This window comes from Cyanistes caeruleus, chromosome Z (genome assembly GCF_971803275.1).
Source record: "Cyanistes caeruleus chromosome Z, bCyaCae1.hap1.1, whole genome shotgun sequence".
NCBI lineage: Eukaryota > Metazoa > Chordata > Aves > Passeriformes > Paridae > Cyanistes > Cyanistes caeruleus.
In genome coordinates this window covers 61,864,020-61,881,863 of record NC_141732.1, presented here as the reverse complement: position 1 = coordinate 61,881,863, position 17,844 = coordinate 61,864,020, and the positions used below count along the sequence as shown (strand labels likewise).

The following is a 17,844-nucleotide window of genomic DNA, read 5'->3' as shown; positions in this document are numbered from 1 at the left end:
CAAACCATTTTAAAACAATAATTAAAAAAGAAAATCCCAGTGATAAAGAAAATAAGGTGACTTGTCTGTAACTTCTGAGCTGTGGTGCGATCAGTGGTTTTTACAACTGGGGCAGTAGAAAACAGTCCGATAGAAGATGGACTGCTTTCCCCTCTGATGGAGGTCCAGTATCACACAATTCCTTTCATATCTTTAGCAAATCTCTCCTGCCAACCCTCTAGAAACTTCCTAATTTTCAGTGGGCCCCAAGAAGCTCAGGGGGGGTGGGTGTCAAGTCAGCTGCTGGGCAGATTGGAGAACAAAGCCACCTTCAGAATCTCAGACAAAGGACACAAGCTGCAAGCTGAAACAGCACAGCACAGGGCGAGATGAACTTGGGTGCCCTCAGTTCATGATCATGGCAGGTCTGTCCTTTCAAGAAGCCAGGCAGGGGCTCAGCTGCAGTACTTCTAGTAAGATTTTGCATCTGTTTGCATGAGGAATGCCTTGGTGCAACAGTTGTACCAAGAGAGAACAGGAGTCTGGAGCATAACATAGACAGTCTCTGCAAAGTCACCATCTTCCTAAAAGTCTGCAGTTCATGCATGGGAATCTTACACTCTTCCTTCTCCAAAAGGACACCAGAACAATTAACTCAAAATCCCGAACTCCATTGTCTTATTTATTAGCTTTTGGTGCAAAGACTCAGGTTTTTTTTAGGTTTCCATTTAACCTGCCTTCCTTCTACATCAGTCCCAGTGAGAGATGACTTTCTCAGGTTAGGGCCCTATTCTTCACTATAATGGTAGCCCAAAGGGGACTCACAGCATGTAACTCGGGTGGAAACAAAAAGCAAAATCTGTGCAATGTATCCAGTCTTTACACATGGCTGTACTTTTGTGAATGTTGGGAGTTTACTTCAGTAAACTTCAGAACTTCAGAAAATAATGATGAGAAATACACTGTTTTGTTTCAGACTAATTGCAAATACAGCAGTGATGTGTTACCCAAATACTCATTGCAAGCTGCTTTGTGGCTTCCTGTGATAATTAATAATACCTGGATTGAAGTTGCCAAGTAAATGCTTTTATTATACTGGTGTCCAAAGACCACAGTATAGCCCATGTTTCCTTGAATCACTTATGCCTTCAGAGTAGGTATTGGAATAGGCAGAGAAAGAAAAAGAATTCTCCCGTTTAAAAATATATGGCACTTTCTTGGTGGCTCCTTTCCTTCCTGAGCCTATTACCTTTTCAAGGAAGGAGAATGGCTTATGCTGGACAGTATAGTCAGGCTAATCAGTCTCCATTGCACAGATGGTATCAATGTGGTAGCATATGAACCTCAGATGTAAATTGCAGTAACAATTTATGTAGCATTTGGAAGGAAGATTAGATTATATGTTTGTAATAGTTGTTACTTTGATTACTATCTTCCACAGAGCAGAACTAAATTGGAGGGATCAGGAGCAGCCGATTAGTTAGCTTTCTGACACAGCTGGAGAAAATCAACTTTATCTGAATAGCATTGCTGTCAGCACTAGATTTGCTATCCGTGCATTTTGGTTCCTCAGCAGTGGGACAATGGATGAGCAGGATCCTATTATTAGCTTGTCTTAAAGTACCATGTAAAATTAATAGAGAAAAAATGCTTTCAGATCATGAGAGAATTAGAGAGTGCCAGAGACAACACAGACTTAAATATGTAATGGGAAGTAAGCTGCATTCAGGGATTTCTGTAATAAAGATAATGGAATCTTGAAATGCAAGAGGGTCAGTGAGCTTTTGTTTTGATCTTATGTTCTCTGTAGAAACTGGTCTAATGACGGATATACTTACAAAACATTGTTATCCTGTTGTGTTTGCAACATGACTCAGGTGATATTGATAGGAACAACCTCTGCCTTGACCACATTCCCACACTGTAGCCCTCTGAGGTCTGTTATTAAAAATGCAGATTGGGAATTCAATTTAAACATAGTCTGGGATCAGTAAAACTAAGTGATGCTTCTGATGAAGCTGTACTCAGTGACTATCTGGTCTTTAAACCATTTTCTGCTAGGATGACATTACAATCAATTGCCTCAAATATGGCCTAGCTGAGATAATTTCTTCCGCTGATATTGACCACTTCTTTCTTCTCCTGTGTGCCTTTCCAGAAAAAACAAGTTTAATCTTTTGTTCCTAAACTATGGCAATTTGTATGCTGCTCTCAGCTCATAGCAGAACTGACTGTGGGAATTAACTGCTATTAAGCAGCATATTCTGAAAAGGCAAAAAAGCGCCATCATTTGCTTTGTAGAGACTTCTTAATTTACATAATTTAATCAAGTGTTTTGTTTTGTTTTTTCAGGGTAGCCCTCTGTAATCTACAGGACACAGCAGAGGGCAACCAGTCATGGCAGTCTTCAGGTTTAAGCTTTGGGAATTTGCTTGGCTTGAATTCTGACAGGAGTCTTCCAGGTGACGGCAATATTGAGACACGAGAAAAACACCTTGACATGTCTTCTAAAGAGGTTGGCTGGAATGGAAATACTTGCACTATCTTGGCAAATTTCTTACAGGTATACTCACTACTAAATATGGCGTTGGATACCAGAAACCTGTGAAAACTGAGGAGTCTTACTTGTTCATTAAAGATGTTTTGAAGTCTATTGACCTGAAAAATGTATTGCCATTCCTGATTCAAAAGTTTTCCAGTTAACATCATGTGCAAAAGAATCTATTCTCAACAGTTACCCACACAGGAGCCTCTGTTTTTCCCAAAGAGCATTACAAGTCTCTCCTGAGGAAGCAGAGTCTGCCCACAGTGGTGACTTCTGAGCCAGGTTGTGGCAGAGCAGAGGATGCTCTAGGTTATTTAATGCCCTAAATAATCAGTTCCTAGGTGATCCTTTGGCAGTATCTTTTTTTAAGATAGAGAACCATCAGTGTGACCTTTCTAAGACACAGAGCCATCAGCTCATAAGAGTTTCTGGGATGAGACAAAGGAGTGTTTGTGTCACTTGTGGGTGTTATGCTCACCCATACATGACCCAACAGCCAAGATCTTACAGAGAAAGAGGGCTGATTGCACCCAAGAGATTCCTCCCACAGCAGGAAGTCAGCAAAAGGGCCATGTCCAAAGACCCCTAGGCTGTGCTCTGGGTGAATGTGTAGTTTTGCTTTGTTACACTTATTCACGAGTGATGTGAACCGTGCTCGGAAAGACCAGAGTCAACACAGGCTGCTGAAACTTGTATTAGGACTGAGGCAGTCTTACTGGCTTAGTAATTCATTTTTGCATGATAGCTTCCATTGAGTGCAAGAGAAGAACAGCTCCTCTCTGACTGTATTGATGTATGTCTCCAGTTATTGCAGCCAGTCCTACCCAAAACGCAAAGAGCTCCTCCACTGATGTTCTTTTAATACGCATCATGAGTAAAAATATTTCGTTTATAATTGCCACAAACATAGCTTGCAACTTTTTTGGACCACTGGGTATTTGCACAGGCTTTATTTAGCTTGGGAAACAAGAATGAAATCATAGTCTTCAGCACAAACTACCAACAAAGTGGTCTTGCACCATGCTTGCTACTCACAGGATTACTTTGGTGCTTAAGTGCGAGGATTGACTGACACAGACTCTGCTTATGCCAGCAAAGCAAAGCCAGTTTATTACACGGTTTGCCAATATTTATAAGTCACTATGTTCGCACAAAATTTTCCACTCTTACCCCTTTGTCCCAGTCCCCTTCACAACCACAATCTTCTGATTATTATTCTTAAGCTAGTAATGTCCTTTGTTATCTCTTTCACCAGCAAAGTCCTTGTTGCATCCTTCTTCGTCAGAACGGTCACAGTGACCAGACATGATGTCTTCACTTCTGTTCTTGCCTTGAGTTTATCTCTCCCTTGGCTTTCACTTTACCAGGGCCACAAGGTCTGTGGTGCTACCCAGTTCAGCTTCTGTAGCTGTCCGATCTCCAGCACCTAAATTCAACTAAACAATAATTATTTCCATATAATGTTTCCTTTATTTTCAAATATTTCTGTACGTTCAAATGGGAAAGAAAAACCACTACATTCACAGTTAGATTAAGTGAGCAGAATGTAGTATTTGTGGCTGACTGAAACAGAATGGTCTTCATACATGAAATCTGAGAGATTCATGGTCATTGTGCAGTACACATGCAGGAAACCAGGCCAAATGGTGCAGTCACTGGAGAGCTACACAGGAATTTGAAGTGGGGGGGAAAATAGTAAACAATGTGTATTATTCATCATTTGTGATTTGCAGTTGAGGAAATGGAATGCCTCTGACATACCTGAAGAAGTTCATGATTTATTTGAAGTAGTGAAAGAACTATAAAGCCAAATAGTAATATAAACCCCTGGGGATGTGTTGCTACAGTCTTTTTGCATAGTATTAGAGCTACTATAAATAGTTGTAGTAAGATAAAAATTCTGGCAAATATTTGGCATTAAATGCTTGAGATATCAAACTCTTCTTTCTTTGAAGTCAAGAGATGTTAGCACCATAATACTAAAAACTTCTACCCTTATTTGAAAATCATACCAACTCTCTTTTGTCCTACACCCATCCTCTTTTTATTGGAGATGCCCCAGATGATGAGTAGTGTTAGCCACAGGACCTTGACTTTGTGGACCTGTTGTTTCAGCACAAGAGCCTCTTTAATTGACAGTAGGCATTGTGAGGCTTGCTTTTGGACTGGGAGAATACTGCCATCATTCATTTTCAGTAGGCACTACAAAGAGAAGCATTCCATAGCAACTGGCCAGATGGAACAAAGTACTCTATGACTTAAAAAATAGTTGTTACCTATATTCAGTAGTCATTGTGGAAATGTAGTGAGCCAATTTGAGTAGTTGCTTTCCAAATATTACCTATTAACTGCATTTCTGTGTGCAAGCCTAAATAAGCAAACATGTGCCTTCCTGAACTGGGAATGGTAAATACTCCTGAGAGGCAGCATCACTTTAACAAATTATAAGTATGCAGCCATTCATGCCTGGACTTGATCCTGTTCAACCTGACATTCATGGCATGAACACTCACTGTTTTCTTTCTTCTGAGGCATTTCAGGTTGCTTGTTTTGCTTTGTAGACCAGGAATTCCATGTAATAGAGCATGGATGGAAAAAAGAGGATGAGGGTTTAGAGAAAACTAAACCAAGAATTCACCTGTCATGGGTCTAAACCCCAGAAAGCACATGCTCTCCAAGTATGCTTGCTATGGCTTTTTAAATAGCATTCAAGCCACTGAGAATAGCTGAGCTCAGACAAAAGTTGAAGTCACTGGAGAGGTATTTTGGGGCTGTATGTTATGTAACTACTCCAAAATTCAGTTCAGTCAAGAAACTGCACACAGCAAGTAATATGGAATAATGCTGTGAGGAGAACAAGAACCACATGTCAGTGTGACCAGGGTTAAACTCAGGTTTTGCGATGGGTTGTTTGTTTTTTTTAACCTCCTGCAGTTTAAACACAAAGTTCCTTTATCTTCTAAATGTCTCTTTCTCAGATGTACAAGCCCATGTCCTTATTAATATTAGACCTTGCCATGGCACGCATTATTATTTTTCTCCCTATGCCAGATGATTTTAGCAGCTAGCTTCAAGAATGAGGGTGTACACTTCACCTGGCTTTAGACACAGCAGTTCCAAATCCCTGTACAGTTCATGGTGCTGGGTTCCCACTCTGGCAGTTTGGCCGTACAATTCACCAACCATTTAAGCAGAGTTCAAACACAGCTTAGCAATGCTGCTTATAGCCTAGCGTGAGCACAGCTGAAGCTCAGGCACACCTAGTGAGTTATTCCTTTGCATGCTGCAGGGCAGGCACATCTGTGTTTTGCAATGTGTGCAGCCAGCTAGCCAAAATGACAGATAAAATGTTCCCTTTTATCCATTGCCACTGAAGTCTCTGCCACCTTTCCCGAGTGACTCAGAACCTACTAACATCTCTTTTCTGTGAGAAGAGTATAGTGGCCTGACTTGTCTATTATCATTTTTTTCTCTAATTTTTTCCCTTCCCAAATAATGCTTGCAATGCAGTATGCTGACTTCCCAGGTGCACATCCCCTGTGCACAGTCTTTAACATGATTCACGTGAGGCTGTGTTGTTCATTGTATTCATAATTTCTCAACAGTTGAGGTGTTTTTCATTGTATGTTGCTGAAAGCAGGATAGCCTGTAGCCTTCCTGCCAAAAGAGTTAATGTTTCTGGATGGCTCCAAGCTTCCCCTTTCTTGCCCAGCTGGTTTTTCTGCTGTCGTGCTGGAGTTAGCAATTGCGATGCAGTTGCTTGCAGATTTCACTGCCCTGGTCCCTTATGGGCTATATGCCACATACATTGCCTTTCAGTGCATGCATGTTAAAGATTTCCTAGGACAGAAAAGCCCTAGAAGGGTTTTGCAGAGACTCTGAGTGAAAACATAGATGAAAGTATAAAAGCAGGATTGAAAACACTTGTTTAAGCTCATGGAAATAAGCATTTACAGCTTTTCTGACCTTTTCCTATAGATCATCTCAAGTGCTTCATCAAGTTCACTGTGATTTAAAATTTAGAGCAATGCTTCCTTTAGGCTGTTACATTAAAGTCCAGATGTGAGTGAATCTTCAGATGCAATCTCAATTTTTCCACCAACTTCCAAATTCTTTACCTACAGGCAATTGCAAGAAGGTTGGCTGCGCTTGCCTATTCACTGATCCTGTACATGGACTCTGTATGCAATGGCAGAGAGATGGTGTAGTTTCCCCATTACTGCTCTGAAGTAGAGAATTGAGCAACAATTTTTTGAGACCCTGCTTTTGGCATGTTTTATTCTAGTCTTTACTTTCCAGAATATTTTCTTATTTACTCTACTGAAATACTATCCATATATAGGATAAAGAAATATTTTTTACTGCCTAAAATTTATACTTCTGCTGCAACATTAAATATTCTGCATCTGTTCTTCACTTAGACTACAGACCTGTATCACAATGACCTGCATTCTTCAAATGGCCACGCTACTTAGAGATAAGAACTTTAACCTCAATCTGTGACCCAAGCCCCATCACCCCTCTTCACTCTGAATGTTTCAGGAGATGGAAGTTTGTGGGTGGGTGTTGCCCCTTGACCCTTCCTGCAACTTCATCATTACCAGAAAATCAGACTGAATCACTCTGCTGGTGCCTCTTGCACATCCTGTGTTTCTTTAAACTTCCTGATTCCCTTTCTTCCTTCTTCCACCTCCTCAGCCTCATCCAGCATTGCACGAGCTATTCTGAGGTTGCACTCCCTGCTGCACACTGGTCCCACTGTTAGGCCACACTATACCTGGGATGTCTGTCCTTGCCTGTAGTCAGCAGTATTTGCTGGAGCTCAGCTTTCTAACTGAACACTAGCCTGAGCTATAAAATTTTGTACAAACAAAGGAAACTTTCCAAAATCAGGCACATTTTTAAACCCTTTGAATTTCATATGAGAATGAATCATAGAAAGAGTAATTTTCTTCTCTTACTGAATAGGGAGCTGCATTAAAGTTGGGAAGGAAAATGACTGGTAAAGCAACTTTATTTGTTTCATGTTAAGGCAGCCACTGCAAGTTTTTTCAGCTACCCATCTACCTTTTTTGCCTAATTTTGGGAAAAAGACACAATTCTTCTTCCTCCACTCCTTCCCAATAAATCTTATTTTGAGGTTGAATTAAACATTTTAATGTACTGTGAATACTCCCTTACCAAAAAAACAGCATAACTGTTTTAGGTAAACAAAAGTAACAAAAAACATCTTTTCAGTGTCACCAGTGAACTCACTGAATGGATAACTCACACAGCACGAGGGAAAGGCCTGCCTTGAGTCCAGGAGTGGATAATTGACTTTATGCTGCATTTGACTTCAGTGATCCTTGGAGAGAGAGGACATTTGAGTCAGCTACAGCTCGGTGATATTGTCAAGTGCCCAGTCAGCCATGCCGGGGGCACAGGTGTGGTTGGCAGTGCCTGTTCACATCCAGATCTTAAGCTCTGCCACAGCAGCCTCTAATTTCTGTGCCCAAGGGCAGGTGAGCTGTGAGTGTGGTGTTCTTTCCCAGAAGTGATGATCCCTACCTCAGCTCCCAGCCCCACTGATTCTGTGAGCAAATGGCCCAAGGTAGCTCATCTGAACCAGGCCTGCCAGTTGACAGAGCCCTGTGTTCTGGGCTGAAGCCTGTTGCTTCACTTTCAAATTTTATTAATTTCAGTGCATATTGTTGGTTGTACTTCTCAGCAGCTGGTGGGTTTTGCGCTACTGGTGGGAGATGGGGACATGCAGGGAGCTGTCTTCAAATGAAAGCCTTGAGGGGCCTGAACTTGGGAGCATTCCTTTGCACTTGTGTTTTGAAACCAAGTGCAGGTGGCAGTTTAAAAGTATCTGTGTCTCTATGCACAGGGTTGTGTTCCAGGACTTTCCTCAGTGAAGGGAAACAAAGTGGCTGGAACCTGCACTGCTCAAGCAGCTCCTCAGTGCTGATGTCCCCAGCTAAGCAGGAGAGCATCCAGGCCTGGATGCATATTTGCATTTCAATGTTAACACACAATACATCTCAATGCCAGCAAAAAAGGAGGAGGATGTGCTTGGGGAAATGCATTTGAACATCCTAGGAGGGTGGCAAGTGGTTGGGTGGGATTCCTCCAGCTAAAGGGAGATCTGGGCTCTGTGTTGCCAACAAGTTTGACATGCCTTGTAATGTCACTAGCTTCACCAGCAGAAGTTATGTAAGTTGTAATTATCCTATTGTTCCCAGCCCCTGGAGAAGGCATTTCTTCCACTGTCTCTGAGGCAGAATGAGGAGTATTTTGGGATGATTCCTTTGCCCATTTTTACTGGGACACTCATCTGAAAGAGGTCCTTGGCCACAACAGCAGCTCTGGGTGGCCACTGCCTCCCCTGCAGGAAGGGGATCAGCTACTACCATGCTTATATTACAGGGTCTGCACAAAAGGCAGTTAATTCTTGTAAAATTTGAATGATTTTGTTAAGCACATATTCAACTGAGGTTATCCAACTTATTCTCCTGTTTTTTGGGAGATAAAGGAGGGCAACATGGAGAGGGAGTGACTCATACCGTCACCTTTGAGGAAAAAATGAGTCAAGTTAAACTTTTCTCTACAAGAGACTTCCTGTTCCTCTGAAGGACAATAAGCAAAGAGAAATCCAAGGTGCAGAAGGGAAGATGTAAGCCAAGATGGAGCAGGAAAAAAAAGATGGAAGAAAACAAAGAGACAGAAAAAAGGACTAACTGCCATAAAGCAAAAGTGTGACTGTGAAAAGAAACCCACCCAATGACAGAGGGAGCCAGGTTAGGAAATCTCTGTGGATACGGATTTGCTGCAAGGGCAAATCACTGAGTAGCTCTGCTCCTCTGGCAGCACCTTCTGCTGGACAGTGTTGTCCTCATGTTCAGTATTTCTTGTTCAGTAGATACCACGGGTGAAGGTAGACAATGGAAAATATGTGCAAGTTCAGTTACTCAAGACAGAAAAACTCACACCATATTGTACCTTGTAGTTCAAATGAGTCTAGCACACTTGGAGAAAAAAATGCAGACACATTTTTCAATATCCCTCTGTCACTGACTCTTATAGTTGGATGTTTTGGGTAACAAACCACAGGATAATAGTCCAGAAACCACCATAATTATTTGAGGCTAAACTACTGATACTTACAAAACCAATAACTTTTGTAAAAAACATGCATCTTGCACTGGGTTTGGGTTTTGTCACATTCCTATGTTTTTTTGCTTTTTTATAATAAAAATCTACCCATCAAATATTGCTTATACTTCTCCCTCTCTATAAAACTTTTACCTTCACAGCTTCTCCCTGGCTTTTCCTCACCTTTGTGTTTCCTGTTTCTACAGCAGCTCTGGAAGATGTTCCCCCTCCTTTCAGGAAGGTATCTGTTATTATAATATATAATATAATATTATTATTAAAAAGTTAACCTTACTTTTTCATTGGAAATGTGAAAGATGATCTCATACCTTTCCTTGTTTCTGTCCTTAGAGTCCTTCCCTGTTCCCTTCAATGCCCTCAGGGCCACAGCACACACAGAGCTGGAGGGAAGCAAGGTTCGTATCAGGTCTTCTGAGGCCACACAATGTTCTGCACTTACCCTCTGCTGTCAGGGAGGGTCACATGAAAATTATTTCCAGAAGAGGGAAGTAATTGAAAATAGGACCAAGGGGCCAGATACAGAGCTTGGGACTTTTGTATAGGCCATGCACTACCTAAAAATCTAGGTGTTCATCATAGGCAGACTGTTTCAGAGTCAAAACAGGACCTGTTTGGTCAATCAGTGGGAAAGGTAACACAGCTCCAAATTTCCACTACTGGCTAAGCAGCAATCAGGAGGCTGTTCTCCTGATATATTAGGAGAATATATGGATGCCTGGATTCAGGCAAGTTAAGGTCAGTGGGCAATAACAGCAAATAGGAGATGTTGTCCTCTCTACCTGTTCCTCCCCAGTGCCTGAATCAGAGCTGTACTACATCCCCTCTGGACACAGAGTGTAGTGACCTCCTTTGTGCTGGGCTGAACAGGTCTTGCTGCTTGGAAGGTGCTTTTCACCATGTCAGTGCTACCCTCTGCCACTGTCTCCGTCCTGCAGCTCAGAGGGTTTCTCCAGAAAAGGGCCCTGTGTCTAGGTCTCCCACCAGAGAGGTTATAAGGTTACAAAATCAGACTTTCTTGATTTTTAGTGGTTTTGGTAGTTTGACTTTTTGTTTGGTTGGTTGATTGGCTGGATTTGGGTTTGATTTGTTGGCTGGTTTTTGTTTGGTTAGGGTTTTTTCACATCTTTGGTGTGGTTTTTGCTGGGATTTTTTTTTGTTGGGTTGTTTTTTGTTTTTGTTGGATTTTTTGTTTGGTTTGGTTTTTTGTTCGTTTTGTTATTTTTTTTATGTTAGCTCCCAGCTTCAGGAAACTCATAATTTTGACTCAGAAGAGGAAGGCTTTCAAAGTGTCAGGTAAAAGATGTCCCTGCTTGGAAGACTCATCTGGGGAGGAATGGACCTGCAGGAGCTTTGACGATGTGACTTCATTGCCTTCAGGCTGAAAAGGAAGCTGAACACAGATTTCCCATTTCCTAGGTCAGCATTCTGCCACTAGGCTAAGAGCTGACTTTATTTATTTACCTACAATTGCAGTTTCACATTTTATTGATGGCACATGTAAACATATAAAATTTATTCTCTTAAGAATGTGCAAAGGAATTGGAAATGGTATAGGTACTGGTAAAAAGTGCATGTGACTGATTATTCTCATTTTTAAAACATGCAACTTGAAAACACTTCTTGATCTGGGGATAAAAAATTCTGTTTGACTTTGGTCACCAATCACACAGTCCAACTATTGAGCAAGCAGTAGTTGTGGCACAGCATTCACAAGTAAGTACACAGTCTGCAAGATGTTCCCATGCATTATTCAGTGAATAATTCTAAATAATGAAAACACTGAAATCTGTGTGCAGATGTAGTATGGGGGACCAAATTAAATGTGTTGTTTAATAGAAGAAGCTGACCCAGCTCTAGTGGAAACCAGCACCAGCTGTTCAGAGACCTGTGGGTCTACGTAACATGAATTTATCGTTTGATAGAAACAGTAATCCAAGTCCAGCAATCACTAGTGTGTGGTAGGTATCATTCACAGTGATGAAGCAGCTTCCAGAATACACACCCACAGGCTACCTTCACTGTGGAGTCACCTTCTGAGTGATTTCCATCTTCCAGGTCAGCTCCTTGGGAGCTGGCTGTGGTCGGCTGGGAACCTGTTGGCATGGCACCCGCCTGGTGTCTGCAGCTCGCGGTGACCCTGCCGGCGGCTGTGGGCTGTGGGCACTCAGCCTCCAGTGCCCCCTTTCACACTACCTTTGTTGAAACCAGCCTTGAGTTAACAGCAACGTGCAGTTTATAATCTAAATCAATCCTTACAGACAGTTATAGGTGTTTACATGTATCATCTGGGGATGTTACAGCTTTGCGTGCATTTGGTGGTTTTACTCTGAGCTGTAGCACATATTCAAATACTGCAGAGCAATAACTCCTTCATCCCTCAAGGCACCCCCCAAAGTAATCATATAAATAAAAACCCTTGAAACACTGGGGCAAAAATAACTCTTGACCAATACCTTCTTGGAATTTTATTTGCCATATTATAATCTAGAGAAGAGGAGTTAAAGCTCACAGCTCTTGTAGCAAATTTCCCTGTTGTTTTCAAAATGTATGGATGCCTGGATTCAGGCAAGTTAAGGTCAGTGGGCAATAACAGCAAATTTAGGTACAAACAAGAAAAACGAGACCCTGGTAAGATGTTAGCCAAGCCATAGCTTATCATAAAGCTAAACACAGGTCAGTGAATTGAAGTAAAAAGCTGCACATAATTCTATTGATTTTTTGATGCATTGTTAATTTTGTCCACACAGGCAGTGTTTGCTGGCTTGCAATTAAGACCTAGCAGTATAAAAAAGAACAATAACAAGAAATTAAATCAGTCATTTGTTGAAAATAAGACAAAAGCAACAGTAAGGAGAGAAAGGAAGTAACTTGTGAAAGGTCTACTTACTGCTTTATTTTCAACATTCATTTAAGCATTAATAGTGCTTAAAATACCAGTCACAAGTCATGGCTCTGAACAAAAACAATCAATGTTTTCTGATGATTGAGAGATTTATTCTAAAGGCACCATAGGAAAAGAAAGTCTTGGGGGTTCAGCAGGTTTGAAATATTGTACAAGAACTCAGAGTGAAATTGATCTAAAACATGCAGTAAATGGATTTACAAGTCTTATTGACTATCCTCCTGAGTTGCTGCTTCCAAAAAGCTCTGAACTGCAAGTCTGTAATAAAGGTTTTCCTTTCAGATATTCAGCCTGCACAATCTGCTGGCTTTCAGCATCAATACAGGCTTTTATTTTTACTAGAAGAATGCAAGAGGCAGGTCAGTGTGCTTTTTCTGTTCTCAGGTTCTGGTGATCTGAAATCATAGGTGTTTTGAAGTATCCAGATTATTTTTATGAAAGGCCTTGAACTTTTGGGATGCTGTAGCATGACTTATTATTTAACTTTGGTTGTTACAGAGCTCAAAAAACTGTGGCTGCATAGCTGTTAGACTCTATTCAAAACACTTCAGAACTTTGGATCAGGTTGTGTTTGTACTAGAACCCCAGAGTTGGATGGGAAAAGCTGGATGATTTTGTTTCCCCTCCCTCCAACCTCCAGCTTTTTCCTGCCACGAGAAAGTGTGTTTGTTATCTGAATGTGCATTGTCACAGGCTGTAATGCCATGCAGTCACCACGGGGTCTTTCACACACTTGCCTGTTAAAGGCATGTCAAAATGAAGAATTGTGTTCCAAGTGGTTTGATGAAGAAGCTGTGTCTGTAAATTGTAATTTGATTTGCACTATAGAGTAGGTGTGACCTTCACTTGAGGTTTGGTAATGAACTTGTTCTGGCCAGTAATGCCTTATTTGAGAAGCTATAGCTGAAAGAGGGGAGTTTGGATTTTTTTGGGGGTAGAAAGGTGTCTGAGGGGAAAACAGGAAAAACATTTTTGGAAAAACCTATGCTACTGCCTTTAGCAGTAACTGTACGACTTTAAGACTATTGTTGTCCCAGGCGTCCGGGCCAGAGCTCCCACAGCCAGTTCTGGAAAATTCTCAGCTGCTCTGTCACTAAAAGTGTGGACAGCATGGATAACTCTTAGAAAATGTGGTATCCTGAGCAGCTCTGGCAGTTGTCCTTGCTTGGGGAAACTCAGCCTGGGACTGAACAGAAATAAAACAGTAAACTCTGAGGAAGCCACAGAAACACAGAAAGGTCCCATGAGTCTTCTAGAAAAATGCAAAGAAATATCCCATACCAAACATAAAGTTTGTTTCCTAACTAAAGCAGTTGATTTGCAAACTCTATCCACGGTGGGAGATGAATAATTTTAAGTTGAGGAGAAAAATAAAATTGAAAGTTATTCCAGTTTATTTAGGGGAAATTACAAAGGCATGATCTATCCTTTCTTTTTACTTTCAACATGGAGAGAGGCTGGCAGAATTCAAGGGTTAGCAGAATTTTACTTGCATTTTACCTTGTCGAAGGACAGCCATTATTGAAACTATGAAAATCATTCTGTCAGGGTTAACAACAATGGAAACCTGAGATTAGGTATGGAATCCCTAATATCAACCCTCAAAAAGTCTACTTTCATTTTCAAAAGCATGTTTTTTAACCAGACATCAAAGGAAGGTGTAAAAAGACCACAGAAATGTCTGTTTTCTAAAAGGCAAAAGTTGTGAAGAAAATCTCTCTCTTTTGTAATTCTTCTATCTTCTAGTTCAACATAACTATGATATTTTGGGAAGCAGGGAAGACAAGAGTAAACTTCAAAACAATGCAGTATTTCATTGCAGGGTTTTTAAGTGGAAGCAATCAACACTTCTTTTCTCTATTTTTTCTTAGCAACATCCTTTTCCTCACCAGGAAGTTATCATTTCCAAATTTGGAACAGGCTAGCCTCCTTCCTACTGGTATTCCCTTCAGTGCATCTCTAGCTTTGATGGTACCTGTGATGACTTTGACTAATTTCAGTAAGATCAGATAAAGCAAGCAGAGTGATTGAAAAACCTGAGAGCTGTATAAGCAGGTTAGCTGTGAACCTCGCTGCTGTCATGTGGCTTTCATGTGGAGTTTCACGTTGCTGCGGCATCCTGCTGACTATTCCCCAGCTGCTGTCCCACTGCTGTGCCCGTGTGTGGCTGCAGGAGCAGCTGGCCTCAGCACTGATTGCCTCAGTAATGCCCCTGCAGTGCTGGCACACTTCTAAGGCAAGATCTTCCCCTCATCACAATCCAGGCTTGCAGTTTGAAGACAGAACTCTGCAAAGCTCTTATTGCAGAGTACTAGTTTCAAAAGATTTGTTATCAGCAGTGTGGGAACAGCATCTTGAGCAAATTTAGATGAAGGTAAGAAACATATTTCCTGCGTCTGAAAGAAGAATAACAAGCGAAGAATGTGTATGAAGCCCGTAATTTGGTGTTTTTCAGCTCCAAATGGTAAGGAACAGCCCTGCATAGTCACCCCATAGCATAGAGAAGGATGTAACTGCTCTCAGTGATTTAGTTTAGTTTGTGTTTTTTAAAGTCTGTATTCTGTTTATACAATTTCTGTATGTGATTAGATTGTGAAGGTGTGAGGGCTGATGCAAGCACACCTTGTTTTGAGTGCTGATCTATACCCCTGCGTGGTGGCTCATGTGGTGGGAAAAGGCTGGTGGTACACATCTTCAGTGAAAAAGAGGCATGAGCAGCTTTCCCTTTCCATTCCTTCTCCCCTGTGACTGTGCTGGGCCTCCTGTGTTACCAGGGCTGTGCTCACCTTCATGGATGTTTGAAGCTGAGGAATTGGATACAGTTTCATACTGTGCAGGACAGGGGAAAGAGGCAGCAGACAAGGAACAAAAAGAGCAATTAAATCCCCCCTGGCGCCAGAGTAAATCTCTGCCTGGAATACGGTCCAGTACAAAGCTCTTCTGGAGCAATTTTGGGCATGCAGATAGACCACGTCAGCTGTTTCTTGATTACAAGCTGTGAGCAGGCTCTTGCCTATGGATTACATGGAGCAACTCCTTCCCTGAGCAGGGAGAGAGACTCGTGTGTACATTTGCCCTGGAGTAAGAGCATCCCCATGGGTGGCTACCCAGAGCAGCTGACAGCATCCTGTTTGTTCTCATCACAGCTTAGCCTGTGATAAGCTGTTTGTGAACTGGGTGTGTGAAGATATTAAGAGAACAGCTTGTTTAAGAATTAAATATCAGCTTTCTTTCTCAGAAGGAGAGAGGATTTCCTGGCATATTTTAATTTGGAATTTGTTTATAGTATTTACATTCACTTTCAGTTAAAGTTATCAACACTACCAATGCAAAATCTGGCTCTACAGCAACATCTCAGACAATGCCAGCAAGGCCTTTGGCATCACATGATATGATAAATATGAAATTCTCTGCTGTTACAGCACATCCCTACAGTGTGATACACTTATCAATGGAGGCTAAAAGTGAGCATGTTAGGAGAGCATTCATTATTCCAGACACAAAATCCTCTGTTACAAACCACTCAAATCATTCAAATAAGCCACTTGGAATAAAGAAAATATCCAGAGGGGAAAAAAAAAAATCTTTTCTGCAATTTTTTTAACATAGTTTATATAATTACAAACAGTTTAATAATGCACAGGCAGATATTTTGAATATTGAGTTATATGGGATACAGGGATGTTCTATTCTAGTATGTATAGAACGATTCTGCAATTATTACAGCAGCAGGGGCTCTAGTTAGCCTTGTGACACAGCAACTTTTTTTTTGTGCAATGTTTTTTCAGTTTTTCATGCTGAAAACAAATAAATGAAGTGCATGCAGCTTTTGTCTTAGTTTTTCTGTATGTTTTTGCATTCATAATTTTCTTTTGACCAGGATTAGCCCCTTACATTTTGAATTTTAGCGTATTTCAGCAGGTAGTGTTTGTTAATTTTTCCTTTCCATGCGATTATCTTCTATATACCGTATCAGGGGAATACATTTTCCTGTGGAAAGGAATGGAAAGCACAGAGCACTTCATGCTGTTTTTGTGTTCTGTGTACGTGTGGGTAGGATGATAATATGCATTTCAGTGGCTAATTACAGGTTAAGTATTTTTTGTCTGACTAAAATCCAATCTATTCTATTAAGATAACAGTTGTATAACAGGAGAACATGGTATGAGCAGAGAAAACAAGTTCTAAACAAGTAAACCTTGAATGCATAAATCTCATTACAGGATTCATTTTGTGCCAGGTCTGCTGTATTACTCTCTGCTCTTCATTGCTGGAGTTCACACTGACCTGGCTATCACATAATTATGAAAAACAGGACATGCACAACAATAACTACAAAGGCCCAGAAAGGAAATTACAGCATCATGACCATTTGCCACTTATACAAAGACTTGCTCCAAGATGACAGATGTATGGCTTGGGAAATGCTGCTGTGGGACTCAGAAGAGCTTATCCAGTGTCTGGGAAGCCTGGTCTGAACCTCACTCTGAGGTTCTTGCCTGCCAAAAGACGTGGGATTCGGGTGCAGAGGAGTGACTTGACCAGCACTCATAGCCAGAGAGCGTGGCCCTCCCATGAGGATTTGCTCAGCTGTTGGGCCAGTGGGCATTAGGCAGCCTCTGCACCCTGTGCTCCAGGCACTGTGCACTTGGGTGCATCACATGTCCAGATTCCAGACTTGAAACAATGTCTAGAGGAAACGTAACTGTCTGTGATATTCAGAACAGACTAGACAGGCCAGAAGCCTTCCTGCTTTTACAGACTGTGACAATTTGCTCTTTGATTTTTTTTCATGTTAGGTTTCTCAACAAATCAAAGCAAGGAAGAAGAAATGAAGCTGTGCTGGGAACATTTTGCAGCAGCAATCCCTTGTAAACTAATGAGGGCCTCACTTGGCACCTCAAGGCAACAGGGCAGGAGGCTTGCTGCTGCATACAGCTGTGCACCTATTTAATGCACCACGCTTGTCACACAAGCCCCTGACCTGGGTGCTAACTACCTCTGACCTGCATGCAGCAGATGAATCCCCAGGGAGATGGGCTTCTTGCTTGGAGCCCACCCTGCTGGCTCATTGAGCAAAGAGGCAGACAGGACACGCCCACCACCATCATCTGGAAGGGAGATCCTGATCCTAAAGGGATGCCCTGGCCCTCCAGGCTGCAGTACAACTTGTATGTGTGTGGCTCTGAGTGTATACAGGTGCCGTGAGATATGGGTGCCTGGCTTTTTTGGGTGAAGAAATATCACTGAAGAAGCAGGT

At 41.5% G+C, this 17,844-nt stretch overlaps 1 protein-coding gene across 6 annotated transcripts in view; it reads left to right on the top strand.

The window, feature by feature from the left end:
• The window catches only part of ZSWIM6 (zinc finger SWIM-type containing 6), a 131,189-nt gene extending 118,700 nt beyond the window's left edge, over positions 1-12,489 (top strand). For 4 of the 6 annotated variants that reach the window (XR_015280132.1, XR_015280131.1, XR_015280129.1 and 1 more), the window contains one exon: positions 2,332-2,645. The gene's annotated coding sequence lies outside the window, so the exon portion shown is untranslated. Of the gene's footprint in view, positions 1-2,331; positions 2,646-10,012; positions 10,078-10,915 lie in introns of those variants that run through there. The other 2 variants (XR_015280130.1, XR_015280128.1) reach the window with 1 other exon arrangement.
• Positions 12,490-17,844: the final 5,355 nt, after the last annotated feature.